The sequence below is a fragment of the Cavia porcellus genome, unplaced genomic scaffold, assembly GCF_034190915.1.
Source record: "Cavia porcellus strain 051 isolate PalLab524CR breed Dunkin Hartley unplaced genomic scaffold, mCavPor4.1 scaffold_1, whole genome shotgun sequence".
In the NCBI taxonomy this organism is placed as follows: Eukaryota; Metazoa; Chordata; class Mammalia; order Rodentia; family Caviidae; genus Cavia; species Cavia porcellus.
Window position 1 is genome coordinate 95,810,520 of NW_026947484.1, and position 14,215 is coordinate 95,824,734.

At 38.0% G+C, this 14,215-nt stretch overlaps 1 long non-coding RNA gene across 2 annotated transcripts; it reads left to right on the top strand.

Annotated features, from left to right (window-relative positions):
* The first annotated feature begins 404 nt into the window (after nt 1–404).
* LOC111754281 (uncharacterized) lies at nt 405–13,615 on the top strand. 2 transcript variants are annotated; one of them, XR_002788977.2, is made up of 2 exons: nt 405–862; nt 2,852–13,615. It is a non-coding gene; the product is annotated as an uncharacterized LOC111754281 (long non-coding RNA). The 2 variants fall into 2 exon arrangements; XR_010048427.1 differs by having other exon boundaries at nt 405–845.
* Nucleotides 13,616–14,215: the final 600 nt, after the last annotated feature.

A 14,215-nucleotide genomic window follows, 5' to 3' on the forward strand; every position in this document is an offset into this window, starting at 1 on the left:
CTTCTGAGCTAGGTTCCCGAAGTGTAGTTCACAGACCACCTCAACCTCAACAGCAAGCTTGTCCGCGATGAGATGGGAGATATGCTGCCTTAGTTGGCTGGTGTCTTGTTGAGTGCCAGGAAAGTATCTCCTTTTTTCCAAGGAGAGTAGAAACTGGTTCTGCCCTTTAGGCATTTCTGAGGCGGATCACTAGCAGCTCCATCGGAACAGACCTGCTTCCCTGGCTTCTAGGCCCCAGGGCAGGCTCCAGGCAGATGAGCAGGCAGGGCTGCAGCTGGGCCTCCTTCCCTGCTGCCCTCAGGAGACAGCTGTGGGGCTCTGTGTGCTCCGCGTTTTAGCGGGCGGCCGCGAGGGGGCGCGCGGGCACCGCCGCAGGAGGCAGCGGCCTGGGTGGGGAAGGGCGGAGCTGTGGGCCCCGAGGGAAGTGGGAAGCTGCGCTGCTAGGCCGCGGTTTCCGCGGGTGCAGCTGCCAGCGAGGCCCCTGCGCGGCTCCTCCGTCAGGTTCGGAGCTGAAGCATTGAGTCAGAGGGACCGGGCGCCCGGAGCGGCCCGGCAGCGGCTCAGCCGCAGCACCCGCTGGGCTGGGCCCGGGCAGCGTCTCCGGACCTCTCTGTGAGGAGGCGCTGTTTCCCTCCCGGAGCACTTTCCCGAGGGCGCGGGCCTCGGGAGCGCGGGCTGCGGCGTGGAGGGCGCGCGGGTCGCCCGGGTGGTGGTGGCGGCAGAAAGGGGCTTGAGGGACGGGAAGGCTCGGGGAATTCGAGGGAGAGGACGCCAGGGGGCTTTGGAGCTCAGCGCTGTGAGGATGAGAGCACTGACAGGACCGCCCTCAGCTTCTCCGGACTCAGGTGCCTCCTCAGACAAGGTTAGAGGGCTTTGAGAGGCGAGGCTTCCTTCAGGGATCTGGGCTCAGGGCTGTAGAAGTCAGGGTGAGGCTGAGGGCTGCAGAGAGAAGGCTTAGAGCCCTGTGCCCAGGGTCTTCACAGGCGCCCAGCCACGTGTGCGAAAGTGTGTTCTGGGGATTTAGCTCATGGCATAAGAACCTGCTTTGTAAGCAGGCGGTCCTGAGTTCGATCCCTGGTATGGATAAAAATGAAAGTGTCTTCTGTGCGAGGGTGAACTTAGTCCTTTTTTATGATCCTGATTTTGTTTCAGTTTTTAACTCTCCTTTCACTTGGACAGTGTACAGTTTCTCTGGATATGCGTTTTTCATGTTGTATTTTCAGGTCTTCTCAGTGCCTGTGGTCCTGTGTTGAGAGAGAGATTCATAGATCCAGTTCCCTATTTTCCTACTCTAGGGGAAGTGTGACCTTTTTATGACTTTGGTTATTTTTAGGTACATATGCGTTTGAAAGATTGGTAATTCTAGGAAGATTGTAGGGTTAATACAAAAGCCTCATAAAGTCCATCTGTACAACAAAGGTAATGTGTTTTCAGACTCCTAAATGCAAGGAGTGTTAAAATGACAGGAGTAAGTTATTCTGCCCAGCGTTACTGAGAATGCTTATATTATCAATAGTATTGTTTTTAGGATGGGTGAAAGAGTTACCTGTTTTAGCTCCCCAAAAGAAGAACAAAGGAGAAATTGATACGTTAAATATAATGATGTTCATTACCTTAGTTGCCTTCAACTGCAGGAGACATGTATGCAAATATAGAAAAGCCAGGCACCCAGCAAATAACCAATGGCATTTGTAGATCACTCTCCTTTTTACTTCTGAATCATTAACACTTCCTGTCTCATCACCACCTTGACCTGTGCCTGAAGGTTCATCATTGTCCAGAGCAAATGTGGGGAAAGTACATCCCATACATGATGCTCAATAACATTAGCCTTAAAACAAAACAAAACAAAAACTGGTTTCAGAAACTTTAAAGTATCATGGAGACTTTTTTGATCAAATTTGTTTTTCTGGGCAGTATTTTGTTGCTTTCTCAATTACTTTTAAGTTTATAGCTAGATAACATATTAGCAGTGAAAACACGAAGGTCCTGAGTCATTAATTTCAGGATTTGTCACTGAATCATTTTTCACTTCTGCTCTGAACATTCCTACAAAGCTATCACTGCGTTAGAGTAGACTGCAACAGGAGAAAATGACGGCAAATCTGACTCTGATAAAAAACCTAAACCAAAAAAAAGAGAGAAAGAATTTGACTCTTCTGTTGAAAGACTGTGGATTTCCTTGTGTCCTGTTACTGACCTCCCACCTATTCCAGTGTCTTCTCTGTATTAATTCTATTGATGAGCTGTGTTGTCCCTCCCTTCCAATCCATAACACTTTGTGTCACACTGATTTTCCTAGAAAGTTTAGGTCCCTTTATTATCTCTTGCCTTGTGTATTTGATTTTGCTTACTTGGATTTAAATTCCTCAAAGACAGGGGCCTGAAACTCTTAGTTTTCAGACATGTTTAATAAAGCACATCTACTAGCTGCGCAGCAATTGTTAACACTAGTGGCTATATAAATCTAGTTGAATGTGAGACTTCCGTTTTGTCCTTGTGTCATAAATATTTTATTTTCCAAAGTAAACATTTAAATAAAGAATACAAATAACTTAATTCATAAATTAATAAATTATTTCCAACTGTGGGACTCTACTTTTAAATGCAGTACATTTCTTGCCAGTCACTGAATGAAAATTCCTGAAGGCATTGTCCTGTCTCAGGGTCACAGAATGGCAGATTTTCAGTCTTGAAAGTAATCTGTAAGTCTGTTAATGATGGAAAAGTTCTACTGTCCAGGCACAAATGCTGTTCTCCTTGGCACTCAGGTACCTGCTGATCTTCCAGTCATAGCTCTTCAGGAGCAGAGTGGTCCTGGTGTCACTCATGGTCATGTTTTTTCCTCCAGTCTTTCCTGCAGGATCATTGACTTCAGATGATCCATCTGCTGATGGAGTTCATCAAGGAGGTTCTCCAAAATGGTCCCATTCCACATAGTGTTGGAGATGTTTTTTCTGAAAATACCGAAGATGTTCTTAAGCATCTCTTGGATGACAAGATCAGCCTTCTCCTTCTGGAACTGCTGTGGTTGCTTGATCTCTTCTGGAAATTTGAAATCGATCCTGTCCTGGTGGCAGTTTTCAGGCTTTCTTTTCACCTGCTTGAGAAGCTGCAGACAGGCCAAACTGCTGCTGCGTTGTTGTTGCTGGAGTTGAAGCAAGTTGTAACTTAAGGAAAGAGATGTCATGAAGGACAGCAGGAGAGCGATTTGGAGAATACATCTGATGGCCATGATGAGAACAGGAATGGTGTTTTCTGTTACCTGCACGGTGGAGCAAAGTCTCAAAAGTCTGCAGTGTGTGAGTGTCCTTCCTCCATGGGTGCAATCTGTTTATATGGGATGGTGCTCTCTGTTTCATAGGAATTTCCTGCTTTCTGTTCTCCCTTTCAGTTTTTCTGTATCATTTTTTTCTACATTTGATCACATTTGTGGCTCCATTTGCAGTAATAATCTGAATACAGTTGGTATATATTGTTACATTTGTAACAGTTAACTCACAACTGCCTGCTTGCAAGGCAGGTGCTTATGCTGCTGAGCTAAATTCCCAGCCCCTCCTTTTTCACATATTAAGCACCCTTGCTTAAAATTCTTCTTCCCATGGCCTAGGATTTAGCTGAGTCTCATAGGCGCCTTGCAAGTGCAAGGTTGTGAGTGCTATCCTAGGTACCAAAACCAAACAAACAACACCAAAATTTCTCTTCTGGTCTTTGTAACATCACTACTATGTTTTTTCTATTGTTTTGCTTTGTCTCTTAGTGTGTCTTACCATTTTCCTACTAAATTAGGGTTTTAAAAATGTGTTGGGATGGCTTAGAAAAAAGTGTTAGATAGTCCTATGATTAAGTCTCAGTTTTGTTTTGCTTTGGTTTAACTTTTATTTCCTTGTGTTTTTGGTCTGCTTAGTGAGCTTTATTTTATAGAAAAAAGTAAAACAAACTTTCATAAAAAAGTAATAGGGGAATAACAATTGTTAACACATTGTGTATTTGTATCTTTACTTACTCAGAATATTTTTAGTTAATCAGTGTACATGACATGGACCTAAAATATTCTCCTAAAAGATATTAGTACCAAGCCTTTTCTTTACAAAGGACTAAGAGAAACTAGTATAACTACTTAAAAAATTTTTTTTCCATTTCCTCGTGGCTCAGGTTCTTAGTGAGTCTATGCCACTGAAGTGTGAAGTTTACCAGTGTTTGTCTGAACATCTCCATCCCTTACCTCCATTTCTCTTTCCCTTAACCTTGGAGTGTGTCCCTCACCCACATGGGAAAGGTCTGCTGTTGGTGTTCCTTTCAGTGTAGTCAGTTGGCCTCTTGTAATACCTCCAGCAGGTAGGGCTGTGAGTAGCTACTTTCTCCCCAGGGCAAATATTGTTAGGAAGAATGGGATACTACACAATGGCCCCCTCCAACTGGAAGCACGAGGAAACTTTTCTTTGATGTTTCAACTCTAAGAGCATAAGAGTCTTTCTATAACTAGTTCTTCTAAAGTTTCAAAGTCGTCATTTTAAACCTTCAGCGATTTTCATTTTCTGTTCACATTTCTCTAACTTCCTACTGAATGTGCAGTGTTTTCCAAATGCAAGGTCCTGTTTCCAGGCAGCTGTGACTCCTGATTCTCATCTGTTTGTCTCTGAGATCTTGGATATTCATTCAGAATCCCATTGAGAACATAAAGTTCTTCAATATTAAGTAATATATATGTTAAAACTAAAGTCGAAGGAGTATATGTTGCCATTTTAGGAGGTATTCTTAAATATGAAAAATGTTCTACTATTGCCTTAATAAATTTGGTGTTTTCTGAGATTCACTCCAAGATATTTTATCCCATCATATTTTATACTTTGTTATGGATTGTTGTAGTTACTTTTTGCTCATTGCTGAGACAAAATACCTGAAGCCCAAGTTGGGAAAGAAAGGTTTATTTCTTACAGGTTTTGGAGGTTTCACTCCACACTCAGTTGATTTCAAGGCAGGCGGGCATGGCTGGGCCGCCGTTCATGGTGGCCACCAATAGGAAACAGGAACTGGCAAAGAGCAAGACACACTTTCTTCCTGCCATTACATCACATCCTGGCTCCACCCCTTTGTGGGTGGAGCTCTGACACCATCAATCTAAGCCCTAGACAATGAAGAAATAATAAATGCACAATTCAAACTCATGAAGCCTGGGGGACACAGACGTAAACCATAACATGGATGTAATCATGAACAAAAATCAATTTCAACATGTGTTCTAATTTTGAATAGGAATAATGTGCATTCCTGTATATGGTGGTTATTTTTGAACACATTTTAATTTTTCCCTTCTAATATGGCAAATGTTCATACATAGAAAGAGAATCAAAGGTTCTTTGTAGTCTCCATAATTTTAAAGATGTTTTAAGGTTGTGTCAATTCTTAGTGAATCCAAAGGATTTGAAAATTACTGGTGTTGGTAACAATTACAAGTACCTCCTTTGATGGTTAACTGGAGATGAGTATTGTGGGCTTTTGGTGTAATATTACAGTGTATTCTTTATTCCTTGTCCTGTTTCAATCACAGTAGAATAGTGTGGTGTTTTTCTGAGCAGAGATACTCACTGTGTTGGCTCCTAACTATACTTGTACACCTAGTGTAAAATCTGTCCCCTCTCGAGAGACTATGCCAATATGGATGCCAAGTAATAATTATATAGAAGTGTACATAGAGCCCAGTTGAAAACCAATACCCTCAGGCTTAGGATTTAGCTCATCAGGATAATCACCTGCCTGGCAAGACCAAGGTCATGAGTTCCATCCCAAGTACAAAAAGCAAAACAAAACAAATGAAAACAAAACAATCCGATTCCCTCTACACTAATGCAATGTGTGGGAATTTCATAAAAATTCCTAATAAAACTGGAAAGTTTGCTCAGCTGTGGAGAGTTTCTGTAAAACTCGAGAGCCACAAGCAAAAACTTATATTCCACAGTGGGAAGAATATATCTTTTGATTTCCACTTGCTGACTCGCTCACCCTTCCTTAGTGCCAGGCTGCTCCTACCAATACTCTGGTTTCTCCTTAACCACAGAAATGATCAGACGTTCGAAGAGAGAATCTCCCATCAACTGTGAAGAGGCAGACCTTGCAGGCAAGACCTATGTGCTGTTGTTTTCAAACCCTGTATTTAACCCTGCCCACAACCCAGTTGTCTTGATTCAGACCTTCAGTTAGAATGACTCTCACTGTCTAGCGTGGATGTTTGCTTCCACAGTGAAGACCATAAGTATGAGGGACAATCACCTTTCTAAGGGATGATTGCTCCTGCTGTGGGATGTACTGGAGTCTCAGCTTGGCAATCTTTGCTGGAATCCAAGGAGAATGCAGATGCACAGCAATAACTAGAGACTTCTAGGAGCTCAATGGAGTGGATAAAAAAGCTGATAGATATATGTTCCTCTGAATCTATTATCAATGAGTTTTCAGTGATGAGGTGGAAATGAGATAATTTGATTAAACTTATGGGTAATAAACCCTTGCTATGTTTTGGACACACTTATTTGTCTGCCCTTATAGAGAGTTGAACAGAGGTCTGACTCATAGTTTTAAGGTAATAAAGGATACAAATACATTAGAAAAGCAGTAATGGCATTTTTTAAATGTACTTCTTAGACACTTGTAGATCCAAATGGAAAGTCACTGTTTGTTAAGAAAAACAGCTTTTAATGTTCTGAATGTCTCTAAAGAAAAAAGAAGTCATGATTCATTCACTAGGTAAGAACTGCTTGTTTTCTGTTCTTTGTGATCTCAATCGTTTTGCTTTCTCATCTGATCTATTCATAGAAGCCATCATGGCTTTAATCATGCACCTATTTCTTGAGGTTGATTTGGGAGAATGAGGGAATAGCAAAATAACACGTACCATAATTTTAATGGGCCATGAAATACTTTGTCATGTTCTGAGTAACAGTGAGAGGTTTACCTGTACACTGTCCCATTGTGGCCTGTGACTTTTTTTTTTTTTTCATTTTTCTTCCTGTTAATTACAGGATCCTGCTTCTAATAGATTAGTTTGCCAGGGCCTGTATGTAATGTCTCATTGTGAAGGTGAAGACCTGCTATCCCAAAATATGACTTTGTGAAAATTGAGAAAACCTCAGAAGTTAGGTGATCCAACCATTTGCAAGAAATACATTTAACTGAAAAAGAAACTGATGGACTAAAAGTCAAAGGATGTAAAATGATGATCTATGCAATAGTTTACCAATTCTGTTTGTAGATAATTTGAACTTCCAACCAAAAATGATCAGAAGAGATAAAGAAGGTCACTGAATAATTTTCTGATGGGAAAGTTCAAGAGGAAATTATAACAATCATAAATATGTGTGCACCAAATATGAGAGCACCCAACTATACAAGACAGATCTTAATGTGCATGAAAAATGTGCAGTAACACAATTGTAAAAGGGACCTTCATATGCCATTGTCAAAAAGAGATAGTTCGAGTACACAAAAGGCAAATAAATCCCAACAGAGTCAAGTATGTGAACAAATGGACTTAATAGGCATTTATAGGCCATACCCAGCTTGTCTAAGTGGCTAGTAGGGCCCTGAATCAAATCTAGGGAGCTGAATATGTGTGAGTTGATTCCCAGCCCATGGAGGAAGCTTTGGAATGTGGCTGCCAGCAGGTAAGACCATGCCCAGTGACCCAAGTCACCAGAGGATGCACAAGACATTCCAGTAGGGCTAATGGGCCACATCCATTGACTTACAAGAGGCTAGAAGGGATCTGCCTTCAGTCCCAGGTTCCAAAATTGGGCCAGGTGATCTGGAGCACATGGGGAAGATTTGAAACATCACTTGAAACCAGAAATATAGGAAAATGACAAAATGAAAGAGCAAAATGCAATCTCAAACTTCCAGCCCAATCTTCTTAGCAAGCCTAGGAGATATTGACACAGAAGAAAATGTAAGCCATACACCTGAAATTCCTGAAATGATTAGAACAGAAGTAAAGAAAAAAATGTGGGAAAGTATAAAAGAACTCAGATCAAAAATAATCTCTCAGATAAAAGAAGAAATGATAAATGAAAGAACTGCCAACCACATCTAAAAAACACATAGTTTAAAAATTACAGAAACACCACCAAAAGATAGAAACCTTGAATGAACAATATAAGAAACAAACAGAATGCATGAAACAAATTCAAAGAGATGTACAGGAAATCAAAAATTCCTTTGAAAGTTGTCAAAACCCCCTCAACAAAAGTGAAGGTAGAATTTCACCTTGAAGTCAAGATTGCAGCTAGTGAACAGGAAAGGAAAGATCTTTTAAAAATAACAAGAAATCAGAAAATAACAGTTCAACACCTGGAGAATGATGCAAAGAAAAGCAACATAAGATTGATAGCTATAAATGAAATAGAAGGTGACCACACACATGATAACAAGAGGCTATTTACAGAAGAAATAGCTGAAAATTTCCCAAACATGAGAATGGAAAATGACATAAAGATCAGTGAACATATAGAACTTCAAATAGCCATAACCAAAATGAAACCAAACTAAAACATGTAATAAGTAACATCCTGGAAATCCAACATAAGAACAGTCTATTAAAAGCTGCTAGAGAGAAGAAAAAGATCACCTATAAAGGAGAGACTATCAGAATCACAGCACACTTCTCAAAAGAAACAATGAAGTCAAGAAGAGAGAGCATGGAGTGAGGTATTTCAGATCCTAAAGGAAAATGATTTCCAATCCAAACTGATGTACCCTGCAAAATTGTCCTTCAAAATGGATGGAGAAATAAGATATTTCCAGGAAAAAAAAGCTGAAGAATTTCATGACCACCAAACCAATCATGCAAAGAATACTGAAAGACACTCGATAGACATGGGGAAAATCCACTATGCAAGACAAACAAGTGAAACAGCAGAAAGATAACATATCAAAACTAAACCAACATGTATCAGTTGTAACCATTAATGCAAATGGCCTCCATTCACTAATTAAAAGAAACAGACTGGCAGAATGGAACAAGAAACAAAATCCAACCAAATACTGTCTACAAGAAACCCATCTAACGCAAGGAAAAGTCTTAGAAAGTCCCAGAGTGGAAAACAATACTTCATGCAACAGGAATCTCCTAAAAAAACCATGGATAACTATTCTATTTGCAGACAATGTGAACTTCAAGAATGACGCAAAGAGATATAGATGGTCAGTACATACTATTTAGGGGAAATCTTCAAGAGGAAGAGAACAATCTTAAATACATATGCACCAAATTTGGGAGCACCTAGCTATATAAAACAAATATTAACAGAAATGAAAAATCACATAACCAATAATACAATTAAAACAGGAGACCTTAATACACCATTGCCACAAAGGGACAGATCAACTAGACAGAAAATCAACCAAAAAATAGCAGAAGTGAATCACACCTGTGAACAAATGGACTTGGTGGACATATACAAAGTGTTCCACCCAACAACATCAGAATATACATTTTTTCAGCAGCACGTGGAACGTTCTCTAAAATAGACCACATCTTAGCCCACAAAATATGCTTATGTAAATGCAAAAGGAGAAATTATTCTATGCATGTTATCAGATCATGGCACCATGAAACTAGGAATTAATGACAAAAGAAACTGCAAAAACCCTAGAAACATATGGAAATTGAATAATACACTCCTGAGCACTCAGTGGGTCACAGAGGAAATTAAAGAGGATACTAAACAATATCTACAAGCAAACAAAAATAGAAATACATCTTACTGGAACTGTGGGACACAATGAAATCAGTCTTCAGTGGAAAATAAATTGCATTCAATTCCCACATCAGGAAAACAGAATGAACACAGATAAACAACCTGATGCTACACCTCAAACATCTAGAAAAAGAAGAGCAAGACAAGCCCAAAGCCAAAAGAAGGGAGGAAATTATAAAGATCAGAGTATAAATCAAGGCAGTAGAGACTAAGAAAACAACCCAAACAATCAATGAATCAAAGAGTTGGTTCTTTGAAAGAATAAAAAAATTGATAAAATTGATAAGCATCTAGCCAACCTTATTTTAAAAAGGACAGAAAAAGTTCATGCAATAAGGAATGAAAAGCATGAAATCACTATAGACCTTCTGAAAATACAGAAGATCATCAATACCTACTTTGTAAACCTCTACTGCCATAGATTAGATAACATAAGAAATGGACAGATTGCTAGAAAAATGAACTACCAAAGCTGGATCAAGAAGATGTAAAACTGCTGAATATCCCAATTTCAATTAAGAAAATTAAAAATGTAATTAAATCCTTGCCAACAAAGATAAGACCAGGTCTAGACTGATTCACTGTGGAATTTTACAAGAAATTAAAAGAAGATTTAATGTTGACACTCCTCAAACCCTTCAATGAAATTGAAAGGCATGTAATTGTCCCTAACTCATTCCTGGAAGCAAATATTACTTTAATCCCAAAAACTTGAGAAAGACCCAACCAAAAAAGAACACTACAGGTCCATCTCCCTTAATGAATGTGGATGCAAAAATTCTCAATGAAATTTTGGTAAACAGAATGCAGCAAATCATCAAGAAGATTATTCACCATGATCAATGTGATTCATCTCAGGAATGCAGGAATGGTTCAACATATGCAAATCAAGAAATGTAATGAACCACACCCATAAAGCCAAAAGTAAGAATCACATGATCATTTCTATAGGTGCAGAAAAAACTTTTGATAAGGTCCGACACTAATTCATGGTGAGAAACTTACAGAAAATTGGAATACATGGTCTTCACCTCAATATGATAAAACCCATCTAAGACAAATCAACAGCCAGCATTATATTAAATGTCCAAAAACTGAAAACCTTTACCTTAAAATCAGGCATAAGACAAAGATGTCCATTACACCACTCCTATTCATTATAGTGCTGGAAGTACTATTTAGAGCAATTAAGAGAGAACAATAAAAGGAGTAAGTATAGGAAAAGAAGAAGTAAAATTATTATTTGCAGGTGACATGATACTCTACATTAAAAAACTCCAAAATTCATTGAAATACTCCTAGGTATAAGAAATAAATTCAGTAATGTAGCAGGATACAAAGTCAACACTCCAAAATTAATAGTATTCCTCTACACTAACAATAAAATTATTGAGTGAGAAATGAGAGAAGCCACACCATTCACAATAGCATCCAAAAAAATGAAATACTTAGAAATCCATCTAACAAAAGTAAAAAATCTGTTCAAGGAAAATTATAATACCCTGAAAAAAATCGAAGAGGAGCTCAGAAAATGGAAACATGTCCCTTGTTCATGGATAAGAAGAACAAACATAGTGAAAATGGCCATTCTCCCAAAATTGTTATACAGGTTCAATGAAATACCAATCAAAATACCACTAGCATACCTCACAGATTTAGAGAAATCACTCTTAAAATTCATCTGGAACAGAAGAGACCTAGAACAGCAAAGGCAATTCTAAGTTACAAAGTTAAGGCAGGAGGCATCAAAATCCCTGACTTGAAGTTATACTACAAAGCTACTGTAATAATGTCAGCATGGTACTTGAATAAAAACAGACCTGAAGAACAATGGAATGCATTAGAAGATTCAACTACAACTACAAACACACTCAGCCACCTTATCTTTGATACAGGAGCCAAACATGTCCACTGGAAGAAAGATAGTCTGTTCAATAAATGGTGCAGAAAAATTGGCTCTCTATATGCCGAAAACTAAAACCCATGCCTATCTCCATGTACTAAGCTAAACCAAATGAATCAAAGATCTAAATATTAACAAAACACTAAATCTGTTGGAAGACAAAGTAGGACGAAATCTTGAAGTCATAGGAGTAGGCAAAGAATTCATGAACAAATACTTCACAGAATCAGTAACTGGGATCATGACATATTTAAAAGTTTCTGCATATCAAAAACATGTTCAGCATAGTCAAAAGAAAATCCACAAATTGGGAAAAAATCTTAGAGAACTGTCCCTCACACAAAGGATTTCTATCTAGAACATATAAGAATTTAAAAAACACCAGATCCCTGAAATTAAAATACCCAATCCAAAAATGGTCATCTGAAATGAATACAGAGTTAGATGAAAAAATAAAACTGTCAAATAAATGCATGAAAAAATGTGCATCATCATTGGTCGTTAGAGAAATACAAATTAAAACCACACTGAAATTGAATCTCACTGCAGAGAGAATGGTCATGATCTAGAAAACTGCCACTAACAAATTCTGGCAAGGTTGCGCCTCAAAAGAAACTGTTCTGCACTATTGGTGGGAGTGGAGACTGATGTAACCACTGTGGGGGTCAGTCTGGAGATTTCTCAGAAAGCTGTCTTTTGAAGTCCCATTTGAGACAGCTATTGCACTTCTTGGCATATTCCCTAAGTGCATCCATATTTATAGCAGCAGCACTATTTATAATAGCCAGATGTTGGAAACAACCTAAATTCTTATCAACTGAGTAATGGATAAAAAAGTGGTATTTTTATACAACGGAGTATTACTCAGCTGTAAAGAATGATCACATTGAGGTATTTATAAGTAAATTGATACAACTCAAGACCATAGTCATAAGTGAAATAAACTATCATGTGTAAATACTGTATAGTCTCCCTAGTGTAAGAAATGGTACATACGTAAGGTACAAAATACTCAGCAAATACAGTAAAAGGACAAGAATCTGCATAAAGGGGAAAAATAATATCTCAGGGAACATGAGGGAAAAAAAAGGAAACTAAAAAAATGTAAAATTATATAAACACACTTAGGATATTTAAGATCATTGTGCTACAAATTCTATGGTCTTGGAGCAAAACAGTTAACATTCATAGGATTGGAACCATTGTGCATATTACTGTATGGCGATCTGAGGAACTCTTGCGGATCATCATGTAAAATAACAACCTTAGTTATGCTCCTACCACCTTGTTTTGAAGATGTATATTGTCAGTGTTTTGAGCACTTTGCTATTGTTATTTATTTATTTTGTTTTGTTTTGTATTTTTCTAGGCATTTGTTTTGTTTTTCCATCTAATGCAGAAAGGATAGATAGATATACATGTAGAGGCTCATACATGTATGTAACTTCTAAGTAGTTTATGAACTTCTAAGCAGTTTAATTCATTATATAATGCATGGTGAAATGAACAGCTGCTATGAAGAAAACTAGATACTATGGTATCCAGTGCTGATTTCGTAAGGTCATGCTGTGAAATCCAGTAATACTATTATTATTTGTTTAGAGTGATTTTATTGTTTGTTGTTAATTTCAACATACATGAGGATACAGACAGCTATTTTGAAGAGAACAAGAGAGATTAGTGCAGCCATTGTTAATTTCCCTATTGTCTGATTTTGAAGGCCTATAATGCCTTTATCATTGTGTTCTGATCAGTTTAATACTATTTTGTTGTGCATGAATTCATTGTGTGTGAAGATATGGACAACTGTTTAGAAGAAAACAATAGACACTATGATAGCCAATGATGATCTCTTGTCTTGCTTTGAAATTTGTGTTACTTACATTGTTTTCTTCTGATCTGCTTTGTTCTGTTTTCTTATGCTTAGTTTTACCCTCTTTAAAATAAAAAGTTAAAAAACTTACATCTTTCTGCTTGTGTTGTTGGTGCTGAAAATATGTATATTGAAGAAATACAAATATATTGATTATATGCAATTTTTAATGTTATTAAAATGTAACATTGTATGTTCAAAAAATATGCATTTACAGAATGTTTATCCATTGACATTCTAATACACATTTTTCTCAGCTGCACGAGGGACATTCTCTAAAATAGACAATATACAACCCAATAGAACATGCATAAATAAATGCAATTATCTCATTCATATTATCCTACCAAAATGCAATGAAATTGAAAATTAATGAATGGCAACAGATAGTCAAAAAATTTCATAACCACTTGAACATTAAATAACAACCTTATGAACAATCCATGGGTGACAGATGAAATTAAAGAAAATAATATTTGTTATCAAATGAAAATGGACATAAAACATTGGAAACTACAGAACATAATAAAAGCAGTCCTAGAAGGGAAATATATAACAGCAAGTTCTCACATCAGGAAAACGGAACAAGCACAAATAACCTAATACTGCATCTGAAGCTTGTTGAAAACGAAGAGGAATTCAAGCCCAAAAATCTGAGAAAGGAGGAAATCATGTAGATGTGTGTAGAAA